The sequence below is a fragment of the Chelonia mydas genome, chromosome 15 (genome assembly GCF_015237465.2).
Source record: "Chelonia mydas isolate rCheMyd1 chromosome 15, rCheMyd1.pri.v2, whole genome shotgun sequence".
In the NCBI taxonomy this organism is placed as follows: Eukaryota; Metazoa; Chordata; order Testudines; family Cheloniidae; genus Chelonia; species Chelonia mydas.
Window position 1 is genome coordinate 7,064,228 of NC_057856.1, and position 12,133 is coordinate 7,076,360.

Consider the following 12,133-nt stretch of genomic DNA (forward strand, 5'->3'; position numbering starts at 1 on the left):
TCCCTCTCTCGGTGCTCACCTATTAACCCTGCAGGCCATCCTTTATAGAACCACCCAAGCTGGTTCTTCTTAGCTGGCTCTAATCCTTAATTATATGTCTCCCCTCCAGGTGCCACAGAATGTGCTTATTGGATGCTACAGCTCTCCTTAACCCTGTCACTGCCAGTGTGGGTTTTATGAGGCCGGCCACACCCACACATGCTTTGGGGAATGCTGATGTAAATCTTCACATTGTGATAATTCCTCTGTTTTCCTACATGGTTTATTGATTGGTGAAATCACTAACCAAGCTGGCATTTAAAGTATCATCTGTGTTAACATCCATTGATATGAATGTGGTGTCGCTCCTCAGAGCCGTTGTCTCAGGCTCTGTGCAAACTCAGGCAGACAGCACAGTATGAATTACATTAAGACGACGCATAGAACGTAAAGGGTACATTTTCCAAGAGCACCTAAGTGACTTAGCTGCCTAAAATCCATTGAAAGTCAATGAGACTTGATCTACTACTGGTCTACACCTAAACTTTCAATCCACCTCGCTACATCTCTCAGGGCATTGAAAAAATTGGCACCCGGGCTCTGTAGTTAGGTTGCCCTCACCCTCACTGTAGATGCAGCCAGGCCAATGGAAGCATTCTTCCATCAGCTTAGCTTCCACGGCTCGGAGAGGTGGATTAAGTAGACTGATGGAGTAGGAAGGTGATGTAGGAAGTGGCTGCACTGTAGCACTCGGGTGGCTCAGCTGCAGAGCCCCAGCTGTGCCACTATAGTGTGGACATACCCTACGTCACAGAGGCCTGGATTCTCAAAGGCATTTAGGTTCCTGACTTCTTTTGAAATGAATAGAAATAGGAGCCTAAATACCTGGGATGATCTGGGCCTGAGGAGCTTTTGAAAAATTCATTCCTAGGAACCATGAAAAAAGCAACGCTTTTCAAGTCCCCACCACAATAAACTCTTAGTAGTAGTCATACCAATAAACGTTTATATTATGGGGGTGCCTGATCAGGATCAAGGCCTACTGGGCTGGGTGCTGTGCAAACATTGATAAGAGAAAGTCCCTGCCTGGAGGACTTGCAGTCAGGAAGACACAAACAGGCAAAGGGTAGGGGATGGGAATGTAACATGGGAGTAAATTAATTGGGCGAAGGATTGACCCTGTTTGCTTTTCACATGTTTTGCTGTTGTTGTTTTGACTTTTAATTGGGGGCTAGAGGTGAGGTGAGGTGTGGGAGGAAAGGATAGCAGGGGCTAGGAAGAGGAAGGGAGAAAAAGAGGGATAGGAGGTTTTTCACCTTCCTTTGCAATGTGGGGCATTGGTCACTTGCTGGTCTAAACTAAAGTAAATGGTGGATTCTCTGTAACTTGAAGTCTTTAAATCATGATTTGAGGACTTCAGTAACTCAGCCAGAGGTCAGGGGTCTATTACAAGAGTGAGTGGGTGAGGTTCTGTGGCCTGCCATGTGTAGGAGGTCAGACTAGATGATCATAATGGTCACTTGCAGCCTTAGAGTCTAGGAGCCTCTGATAGTCCCAGCTCACCGCTGGCCTAGTCATAATGAGCAGGCTGGGTTTTGTAAAGTGCATGGCAGGGGTGTGTGTACAGGAGGAATCTGGAGGAAGAGGAGGCGATGGCTGTTCAGATTTTATCAGGGAGTTTTCCCCATGAATAAAGGGTAATATGGGAGAAAGTCTAGAGACATTCAGGGGGTGGTTAAGGCTGGGCATCTTGGCAGAGCGATGATGGGGGTTGACATCATGATAAGTTACTAAATCAGATGGGGCAGGTGGAATTAAGATGTGAAGAGCTTTGAGGATCTACAGTCTAGTGTGGTTTTGATTTGTTTCTGACCCTTCCCTCTACTTCTCATAGTCTCTTGCTTCCGTGACAGTCCAGAGAGAGTCTGTGGGATTTTCATCCCTTCCCTTGCTTTGGAAAACCTCTCTAGCTTTGATCCCTTCCACTGGGCAGGCGCCCTTCCTGCCTTCATTCTCCTGCACAAGCTGGACAAGCAGTTTCCTACTAGACCAATAAAATATCCCTTGAACTGGGGCGTGCATATCAGGGTGATTTCCCATGCAGCTCAGATCCAGTTTCTGGTATGACAGTGTGACACCAGGTGACTGTGTCCTGAGCCAGCCCATCTCAACAACCTCTCCTGTAGGGAGTTGGAAACACCTGCACAATGCTTGGTGTCACCAACCAGAGGAGCAAAAGCAGGCTGGCTGCTTATTAAGTTACAGTTTTAGCCTCCTGCAGAATAGAAAGCAAGTGTGTGGAGAAGGGTTACAGCAGAGAAGAGAGAGGATGGAAGCAAGCTTGATGTTAGAGCGTTAAACCACTAGAGCTGCAGATCTGAGTTCAAACCCTGTTGCCAGTTGCTTGTCAGAAATGCGTTTTATGGTCCCTAAGGGACCTTTAGCCATATGACAAAAGCTAGCAAACAAACTGGCCAGATCAGCAGTCTTTACTCAGGGCTAGACTGGTGCAGGTCAAAAATGATGTGCACTTGTGCATGGGGGGCAGAGAAGAAGAGAGTGTTGCAAATCAGGGTATAGTGACAGAGCCATGTGTGGGCCCAGGACTGAGAAAATGGGTCTTGCATGTCAGGAATAAAGAGCTTAGAAGGAGCCCAGGACTGCAATAATATGACGGTATATCAGGAATAAGGGGCACAATTTTCAAAAGTGCCTAAGTGCCACTGCCAGGACTTAGGCTCCTAAGTCCTTTGGAAAATGTTATCCAATGTTCATTGGCAAAGCTGCATGGGGCCCAGGACTGAGCTAGCAGAGGGGTCCTGTATGTCAGGATTAAGGTGCCAAAGCCAAGTAGATTTGAGGCACTTTCCATGCTATATCTGGCTATAATTAATGCTATCATTCTCTCCCTTTAATGTGTACCAAACTGAAGTGAACATATTTTAAAAGAATATCTATAGATTCCTCTTTCTCTCTCTCCGTCTTCTGGGTTTCACTGGGAAAGTCATTCACTGTCATTTAAAAAGACGGAGAAGAAAAGGCATCAAGTAATCAATTACCCCTCAAATCAGGCTATCATTCAATAAATAAAACAGCATGTCCCCTTTTAGCGAAAACCCAGAGTCCCAAAGATTCCCCCTAAGGATCTGAACAGGATGTCCATTATCCAAACTGATAGCAGCTAGCCAAGTGGAAAGAGCAGATGCGCTTTCACATTTTCTGACACTTTGCCTTGCATATTGCGCCATCCTCGCTGAGCATAAAGTGATCTGGACTTTAGATAACACATTAAGAAATGTAAGGAATTGCTTTGCTTTCCAGCCAGCATATCCCCTGTCAATTTGGATCAAAAACCAACACCCGAGGAATTAAGAGTGGTTACTTTGTTACATCTCAAGTTAATCCTTCTACTTCCAGCAAAATTGCTGGCCATCTAGTTGTGAATTCCCCCAAAGCTCTGTTCGCACAGCTACACTAAACGTTTGTGGCAAGATCTGCTATTCTGCAGCATGACAATCATTCTTCCCCCCGCACCTCCCCACCCCAAAAGAATTAACATGAAGCTCTCAAGATTTAACTCCTTCATAAATCTTTCAGGCTGCTGTACAGCAGGAATTACCTGCCACAGAAACCCTGCATGTTGATCCTTGCAGAGGTTGCAAAAGCAGCCTTGGCACTCACGTGCATAGACATGAGTCAAAGGCCTTAATGAGAGTGCACACCAGCTTGAGAAAGGACAATGGGAATTTCTGATGAATAATCAGGGACTGTTGGAAACTAGGGCAGCAGTTTATTTTCTAGCTCTGTGGAGCCTGAAGAGCCTCTGACATAGGACTGTCTGCATCACTGGAACCTCTCAGCTGTCCCAGAAATGTTGACATTGGGGCCTGGGATCCATGGGTCAGTTAAACACACATGGCTGCTCCATAGGAGGAGAAGGCTTTCTTTCCAAGTGTGTGACCACTGCATATTAAAAGGCAACCAATATAGTTCCCATTGTTTACCCTGAAGTCTTCAGGCTTTTACATCCTTGTTCTCACATTTTAGTGGCCTCCCTCAGCAAATTGATCAGTCGCTTTGGGAGGAATGTTGGTTGCAAAATTTCAGCTTCTCAGACAGTAAATAGCTCCATGTGTGTGCAGGGGGGACAGAGAGAAATAGAGAGTGGTGGGGGGGATAATATAGTAATAAAATGATAATAAGACAAAATACTTGAAAATGAGGATGATCTGTTCTTTACTGACCTGTTGGTTAACCTAAGTGTTAACTTGGGGGGGGGCGGGGATTTCAATTTTAAAAAATTCCCTCCTAATAGAGCACATCTAAGCACACACAATATTTCTGTAGTTTGTCTATAAAAATATAGGGCCAAATTCTTCCACCCAAAGATCCAAAGTCCACTGAAATCATTGAGAGCTTTACCATTGCTTTTCTTTGGGTTATTGAACAAGCCCTATAGGACTAGGCTCACTTATACAAATTTACTCAAGCCAAAGAAAGAAATTGCATGTAATTATGAACATCAGGCAGGCCCACCCTTTCCCCTCCTTGATGGACAACACACAGTTTAATTTAATATTTATAACAAAAGCACTTTGAAGTTGTCTCTAATAACCAAGCAAATCTTGTGAAGTTGTTTTCATAGGTTTACCATCATCAGGTAACACTTGTGGAGATACTTCATGCCAGTTATCTTTTGCGGGCGTGGGAGGGAACTGAAGAAGTTACTTAGAGAGTGACAAGAACAGACAAGTGAGTCTGGTGGATTTTCTTTGTTATATTTTCTGCTAGGAGTCTGCGTGTAACTTACTTCTTTGCAGCTAAGACAAAGGAGTTGACTTTACAAGCCTTTACCAGCAGATGGCGCTCCAAGAACAGTTTAGACCGCTTATGCCAGGGCACTGAATCGCGCCGTACTGTACTCCACATGAACTGCGATTCACTCAGTCCCCCCTTCCCTTTCAGGCAGGTATGTCGATTGACTCCGTGTTCTAGCATGATTCAAATGGAGAAAAATGGATTTGTGAGGATTATAAAGAAATGCGAAAACAAGGAGGTGGGTTTGGGACCCAAAACACGCAGGCTTCGGGTGCAAAATGGTCAGTGATTGCTTAGAACATTATTTCCTCTAAGAACAGGACTAAAGAGTCCTTGATCTGTTGATTACTGTCTGCAATGCAGGACAGCTGCTCGCTCTGCATCGGTCATGGTGGCACAAGTTAAGCGCCAGTAAATCTCTCCGAAATATTCGATCAACCCTAGAGAAGTTTCCTGACAGGAGGAGTTGCATCCACGGCTTGCGGGGCGGTTAAATATGCATTTGGTGGTTCCCTCCGTCCGCCACCCAGCCTCATTTAGACAATTATCGAGGGGGGAAATCAGCGACCGAGTGCTTGAGTGGCAACAAAGGCGCTTCCCCCCGGGGGCTGAGCAGAGAGAAGACGAAAACTGGGGTTTAAAATGACGCCTACTGCTCGGAAAGAAGCAGGGAGTTGCAATGCGAGGGACGCTGAGCTGTATTAAGCTGGCAAACATACCTAAAGGTGCTTTACGGCTAACTAGACTGCGGGGGGCGGGAGATGGAGAGAGAATTCTGGGGCATTTACAGCTGAAGATTGTGGCTGAAATTGACCATGATGGAAAAAGAGAGGTGTGCAAAATGCACGCACACACACACACACACACTAAACGACGTTAACTGGCATAACATTAAAAACTTGGTGTCGTGTGTTCTATTTATATAAGTAATACATAGAGTTGTATATGTTATCTAAGTAATATAACATATAATATTATACCATCGTGTAGGTGTGTATGAGATGAGAAATACCTCACACTTTCTGTGTGTATATACACACATATATAACACAAACAGCGAGTTATAATGTAGACACTTTGTAGATGTACACAGTATATGTAGTATGTACATATAAATACAGATCATATTATACATAATATGTACAAACACACACATCTATAGTTATGTATATATAACATAATACTCTTAGACGGGGGTCAAAAATCTACCGCATATTTCGTGTCCTGTCACTTCTCTTTTCCATCATGGTCAAATTCAACCACAATGTTCAGCTGTAAATGCCCCAAAATTCTCTCTCCATCTCCCCCTGCTCTTTTCTCTCTTCCTTTCTGTTTATTCGTCGCCCCGAAAAAATACATGTCCTCTGTCAAAACCCGGGGAGCCTTAGCCCCATTACAGCCCCACTCTGCACTTTCCCCAGAGCAAATTATTCCTGATGCAAACCAATATCTAGCCCTAATTTTACAGAATCGGGGCTAGTTTCACATGTGTTCCTATGGGTGTCTAAACCTCGGGGTATTTTTCTCTTTTCCAGCTGGAGTCATGTTGAGAAATCGGCAGTCATAGTGAAAAACACACAATGCAGTTGTGAAGTTAAAATCCCCTTAATGACTCATAACTTGTGACAGTGAGACAAATAAATGGTAAGGGGTGGGATGGGTCATAAGCCCTTTCAACCTTAAAGTGAGACTTATCAATAGCCGTCCTTTAAACCACGCTTTTCACTCTTCCTAGAGGAGAACTTTGGGGAAACACTAATGATCAGTTCTTGCATTTTACATATTTTTTAAAATATTTAGTTTAACCCGAGACCCCGGGGCGGAAGTGAGCTGAACTGGGACGGGGTGGGGGGGGGGAGGATGAAGTGGCTATCAAAATAAAGTCACTGACTTTTTTTTTAACATTTAAAACTAATTCTAAAGAAACACAAAGCAAAAAAGCAATACCAGAACTGAGCCCAAAAGAAGGTTTCCAGGGGGGATTCATGACAGACCTGATTGCAATGCTAAATTCCCAAGGAAGTAAACGAGAGAACTGATTGCAAACCTAAATGTCCAAGTTATGACTTTTGCAGATGAAAACTCTGTTTTGTATGCCATAGCGCGAACACCGATTCAGCTCAGAGATAGCCTCTTCCTTGAAAGAAAAATGTCATAAAACTTTACACGAACACTTTAAACAAATCTTCCCTCTTCCCCATTACAAGTGGCTGTCATCTAATTTCTCGGCTGATCTTTGTAAAAACTAATGTCCTGCATTTTATGAACATTTCAGCAAAAATGGGGAGCCGTATTTTCCCCCTTTTTTTCAGTACTGCTGTGATGTATCTCCATTTATGTATTTAGTTGGTTTTATAAAATGGACGTGTCCAAAGTGAGTTTGTTTGGGGTTTTCTCACCCCCCAGGTAGCCGGTTTATTTCAGGTTACATTTGCAATTAGAGGATTTTTAAACTTAAAACAAACTTAACTTAATCTTGCACCAAACAAAGAAGCTAGCAAAAACAAACCAACCCCAAAGTACACCTAAAATGTCCTCAGACTCAATCAATATGGCTCTTTCTTTAAATTGCATTTAAATGATAGATAGCTAGAGAGAGAGAGAGAAAAAAAAAAAAAAAAAACACCGCCTAACTGTAGATTTCAGGAGGAAGTGAAATGAGCAAAATTTTCAACAGCGCTGCTTCTGGTATTCCAAAATTGTCTTGGAATCCAATTGAAGCACTCAGCAGAGTGGAGCCTACTGTCTCGGAGCAGCTTGTTTTCAATCACAGATTTTTCAATCCCATGCCAGTCAAGATGTCAAAAAGGTCTGCTTACTGACTGCAGAAAGTGGGGGAAAGAGGCAGTAGAAACCACATCCCAAGTTCAGGAGGAATTCTGTCCCCAGTCAAACTGCATTAGGCAAGAGTTGTTTCCCTTTTTGCTGTAAGAATTTTATTTCGATTTTAAAATGGCTTTAACAGTATTTTCCCCTAAATTAACAGAGGAACGGAACTGGGAAAAAGGGGTGAAAGAAAAGGGGGGGAAGATCGCACTGGCATGAAAAACCAGCAATAGCAAAGCAAGAAATTCGATCCTTGGTGTTACTGAGTGTGTGCTGGGGATTAAAAGAGTTGCTCTAGATCAAGGAGTAAAAAGCACAGAAGTGGAATAAAAATATAGGAGTATTATCGAGCTTCTGCGAATTTGGAGAGCCTGTTCAAATCTTAGCGCCCTCCCAATGTGAGCACCTGCCTGCCTACCCCCCTGTTAATCTGTATTTCTAGCAACATCTAAAATATCCCCATTGAATAGAATCTGAAGCAACACAGCTGGAAGAGCCCCTTCGAGCCACTTGTCCACAGCTGAATTGGCTTCTTATCCAGAGCAGGCGTGCAAATCCGAATTAGAATCCTCGTGTCAGGATGGCTCGGAGCAAGGGTGGCCGGGCTACACTGCACTGCCAGCTCAGTAGAGAGTGTATCCTCGCCATGTCTGTACACGCCTCTCGGGTCTTGATGGTTCCCTTGTAACGAGGGGGTTTGGTTAGGCGCACGTGTGGAGTCTGGGACCCGAGCGAAAAAAAGAAGCTGAATTCGCTTCAGTCCTGCTCTCTGGTGAGTCAGTGGCTTTCTCTCCCCCCGCGCCCCCCCCCCCCGAGTCAAAGGCTTCGGGGGGGCCGGGAGCTCTTTAAAATCTCAAGCAATGCAAGAGGGGCTGGGCTGCAGTGAGGGGTCGCTAGGTCAGAGGGAGAACGCGATCCGATCTTCCCGCTACACGAGTTGCAATGTCCCTTTTCGTGTCTGTTTACCTGGTCGGGTGTGAAGGGGGTGGAGGAGCGAGTTGTATGGGGCTCTGCGTTCAGCGGGGCGTTGTGTGTAACGGAGTGCGGGGGCTGGGGGGGCTGGGGGTGTTAAAGAGTGGAGGTCGTGCGTGTGAGAAAGTGTTTGTGCATGTGAAAGAGAGAGAGAGAAAATGTTTGTGTGTCTCCATAGTCACTGTGAAAGAACCACCAAAAGATCTTGCGCCGGGTCACGCCTGTAACGCCCTTAAATTAACTCTAGGAGCAAACCTCCAGCTGCAGCGTCCACATGTCTCCCCTGCTACTGACCCGACGGGGGAGCAGGAACCTTTACCTTGTGTCTCCATGAGTAGCAGCTGCACGTGCACCGTCCACTTCTGTGGCTGGAGCCTGGCTTCGGCCACCCCCTTCCCCCCCCACACACACACCCCAATTCCTGAGAGCACCGAGTACATCTAGGGCACCCTCCTGGGCCTCTCCAGACGCTGTTATCTCAGCACCTGGCAGCGTGTCTGCAAGGCACCGGCAGAGAAGTAGGTGTCTGTGCACACAGACTGAAGAGCAAGAACGTGCGTGTCTATGTCTGCCAGAGAGGGGAGTGTGTGTGTGTGGGGGGGGGGGGGTTCCAGGGGGCATAGTGAGGGGCACCTAACTCAGGGAGCCGAAGGAAGGAGCGGTTCGAGTGTGTTGCGTTTGATCATCCCCAGCTCTCCCTTGCTGAGAAGTGTCCCGGGGAAAGGCTGCATGACAATGTCAGTTATGAAGCCCATTCGCCTTACTCATGCAAAAACCCCATGCACTTCAAGCGGATTTTGGTCACAGCTATTGGGCCCCGCGCTTTTGTTTCCCCACCAGCAGAGATACAAACAAATCGGTATATTCACACACTACTGTACACACGGCATATGTGTGTCGTGATGTATTTATAACCACACTGGTTACATATGCGTTAGGGGCTTCCAGTCTCAGATTGACCTTGACCGCAAAGCTCAATACATAGGAGCATGTGTATATACGTGTGTGTGGATACACACAAAGACATATACAGCGAGACACACCCCTGCGTTCTTGATATATAGATACAGATATCTGCCCATACTAGGGCAAGTACCTTTAGAAAGTAAAGAACTTTGCTGACCACAGTCTCACATTTGTGGTGTGTGTCAGTGATTTTAGCTATGCATCTTGCAAAAGACGTGCAATATTGTGTGTGTGTGTGTGATATATATGTGGTGCCTCTGTGTTTCTTACAACACAACAGCATCTTCAGTGACGGTACAGAAAGCGCACTAATGTTGTTTTCTGAGAGGGAAAATAACTACTTTTAAAAGCTGCCCGAAACTTGTGTCCGTGTTATTAGTCACTGCCCTGTAGCACAGCTCGTGAAATGCTACAGCCCAGGGTGCAGTCAATTGGGAGAGGAGGTGGAAGAGAGACAGACTGCATTGGTCGTTGCTTTTTAAGACATTTAAGAACAATCAGTAATGAAGGAAACGTTTCCCTTCCTTGCACAGAATATGGAGGTCCCTTTGATCCCCTTAGGCGACAGGTATCCTGTTTTATTCGGATCTCTCAAGGGGAAAAATGAAATTACGGCTGAAGGATCCATTTCTAGCAGGAAAAAGCCACGATTAGCATCGCTGGGGGGGGGGGGGGGATCAAGGGGCGCCAGGACACGGACTATCAGCTGGTGGGTTTGAAGCTGTTGCCTGTTACTGGAAGCTGCAAAGCCCAACAACACAAGCAGTTGCACAAGCCCGGCACAGAGTGCGGACTCCAGGCAGGAGGGAACCGCGCCATTGAAGGGGCGTGGGGGAAGGGGGTTTTAATAGGATCTGTAGACAAAAACAAAACAAACCAAAAACCCCGCTTGGGTGTAATAAATTGTCACTTGTAATCGATAAATAATTAACTCATACTCTCGTGTGGTCTGAACCGACCGGGCAGGGACCGCAAGGACTGCGCTTGCAACTTGAAGACAAAAAGAGAGAAGACGGGCGGACGTGCGCGCTGTTTGGTGGAAAAATCAGAACCGCTGGCGTCGCCTGGAGCAGGACAACGTAAGGGGTGTGGATTCCAGGGGGACATCACCGCTACCTTTCCTTTTTGGGGGGTGGGGGGGAAGAAAGAAAGAATCAGGTGGTGGAGAGGTGTAGGGCAGGTGATCTTTGGGGGCTCCCCGGTTTACCAAGACCTTTCATTAGGACCCTCTCTAGAAGAAGAATGACCAATTGTTCATCAGGAGAAAAACCCACGAGCCCCAGGGACGCTGTCCGCGAGCAGGCTGCTCATTTTAAGAAGCGTCCTGGCTAGAAATAACGCGCAGTTGCGCCTCCGCTGAGCGGTTTCCTCCTCTTGCGCGCGCGCGCACACACAGCTCCTGGGTCTGCGCATCACCCTTGGGCCGGTAGCTCCAGGCGCAGGGCTGGGGAGTCAGGCCCGTGGCCGCCTTTCCCACAGACTTTGCACTCGATCAAGCGAAACTTCCATTGAATCCGACGGGGAAAGCAGTCCCCGGTCGGCGTTCAAATCCCTGAACCGTCCCGCGCCTCGGGTTCAAACACCCAGTTCCACACAACTCAGTAGAAAGGGCTGCTGCATCTAATTAACTACCTGCCGTTTACCTGTGGTCTTCCTGGCAAGAGAAGGAAACTAACCCCCAGCGAGCAAAAGCCTGCTTGCTTCCTTAAAGTCAGATGAGCTTCTCCTATCGCCTTGCGATCACATAGGTGGCGCTCCTCCCCCGCTAAAGTCTCCCCTAGCGCCAGCCAGGTCGCCTGCACAAGGCAGCAATCCCATAAAACCATTGGGGATATCAACTCAGGCGCCAGGTGAGTAATAGACAGGATAATCCAGAGAGATTGCTCGCCGTTTACCTCGATCCACAAGCGCCACAATGGTTACTCATTAACGTTACTATATACAAATAAGATACTCAGGAGATAAAGCCATTTGCAAGTCAGAATTACACCTGGGGTGCATAACTCTTCTCTCGTGAGGCCTGGGTTTTAGATTGCCCGCATAGGAGAAGAGCAAACAGGCAAGGGAAAGTTGCCCTTACTTCTGATCTCCAGGTGTGAGGTTTGAAGATTCCCCCCCAGAGTTTATGGGGCTATCAGCGGGACTCAGCCATTTTGCTAAGGGCTGGTTGGATATCTCAATTCCATCGAGGCATTTGGGGCGATCTGCCTAATCAATGAGCCCAGAGGCAGCGGGGAAGGGGTTGGACAAGAACAATTGCTTTACACCAGACATGAACAGCGAGTCTCACTCTTCGCCCCAAACCTTTCCCTGAAAATATTTCAAGTTCTCAGTGCAAGCAGGCAGCATAAAAAGAAAGGAACAAAAAAATCTATGAGCCCCAAAGTAAATTACTCTTACACCGCTTCTGTGTATAACAGAAAAGTGAGGGATAACTCAAGTTCTTTTACACACATTCCCCTCGTGCCCTACACCTCGGCCTCGGTGAGACGTCCACACGTGGAGAAAAGGACGGCGTTTCCAATACGCTTTTTATGCATCAATTATTGCACAGGTCAGGAGCAGCTCATTA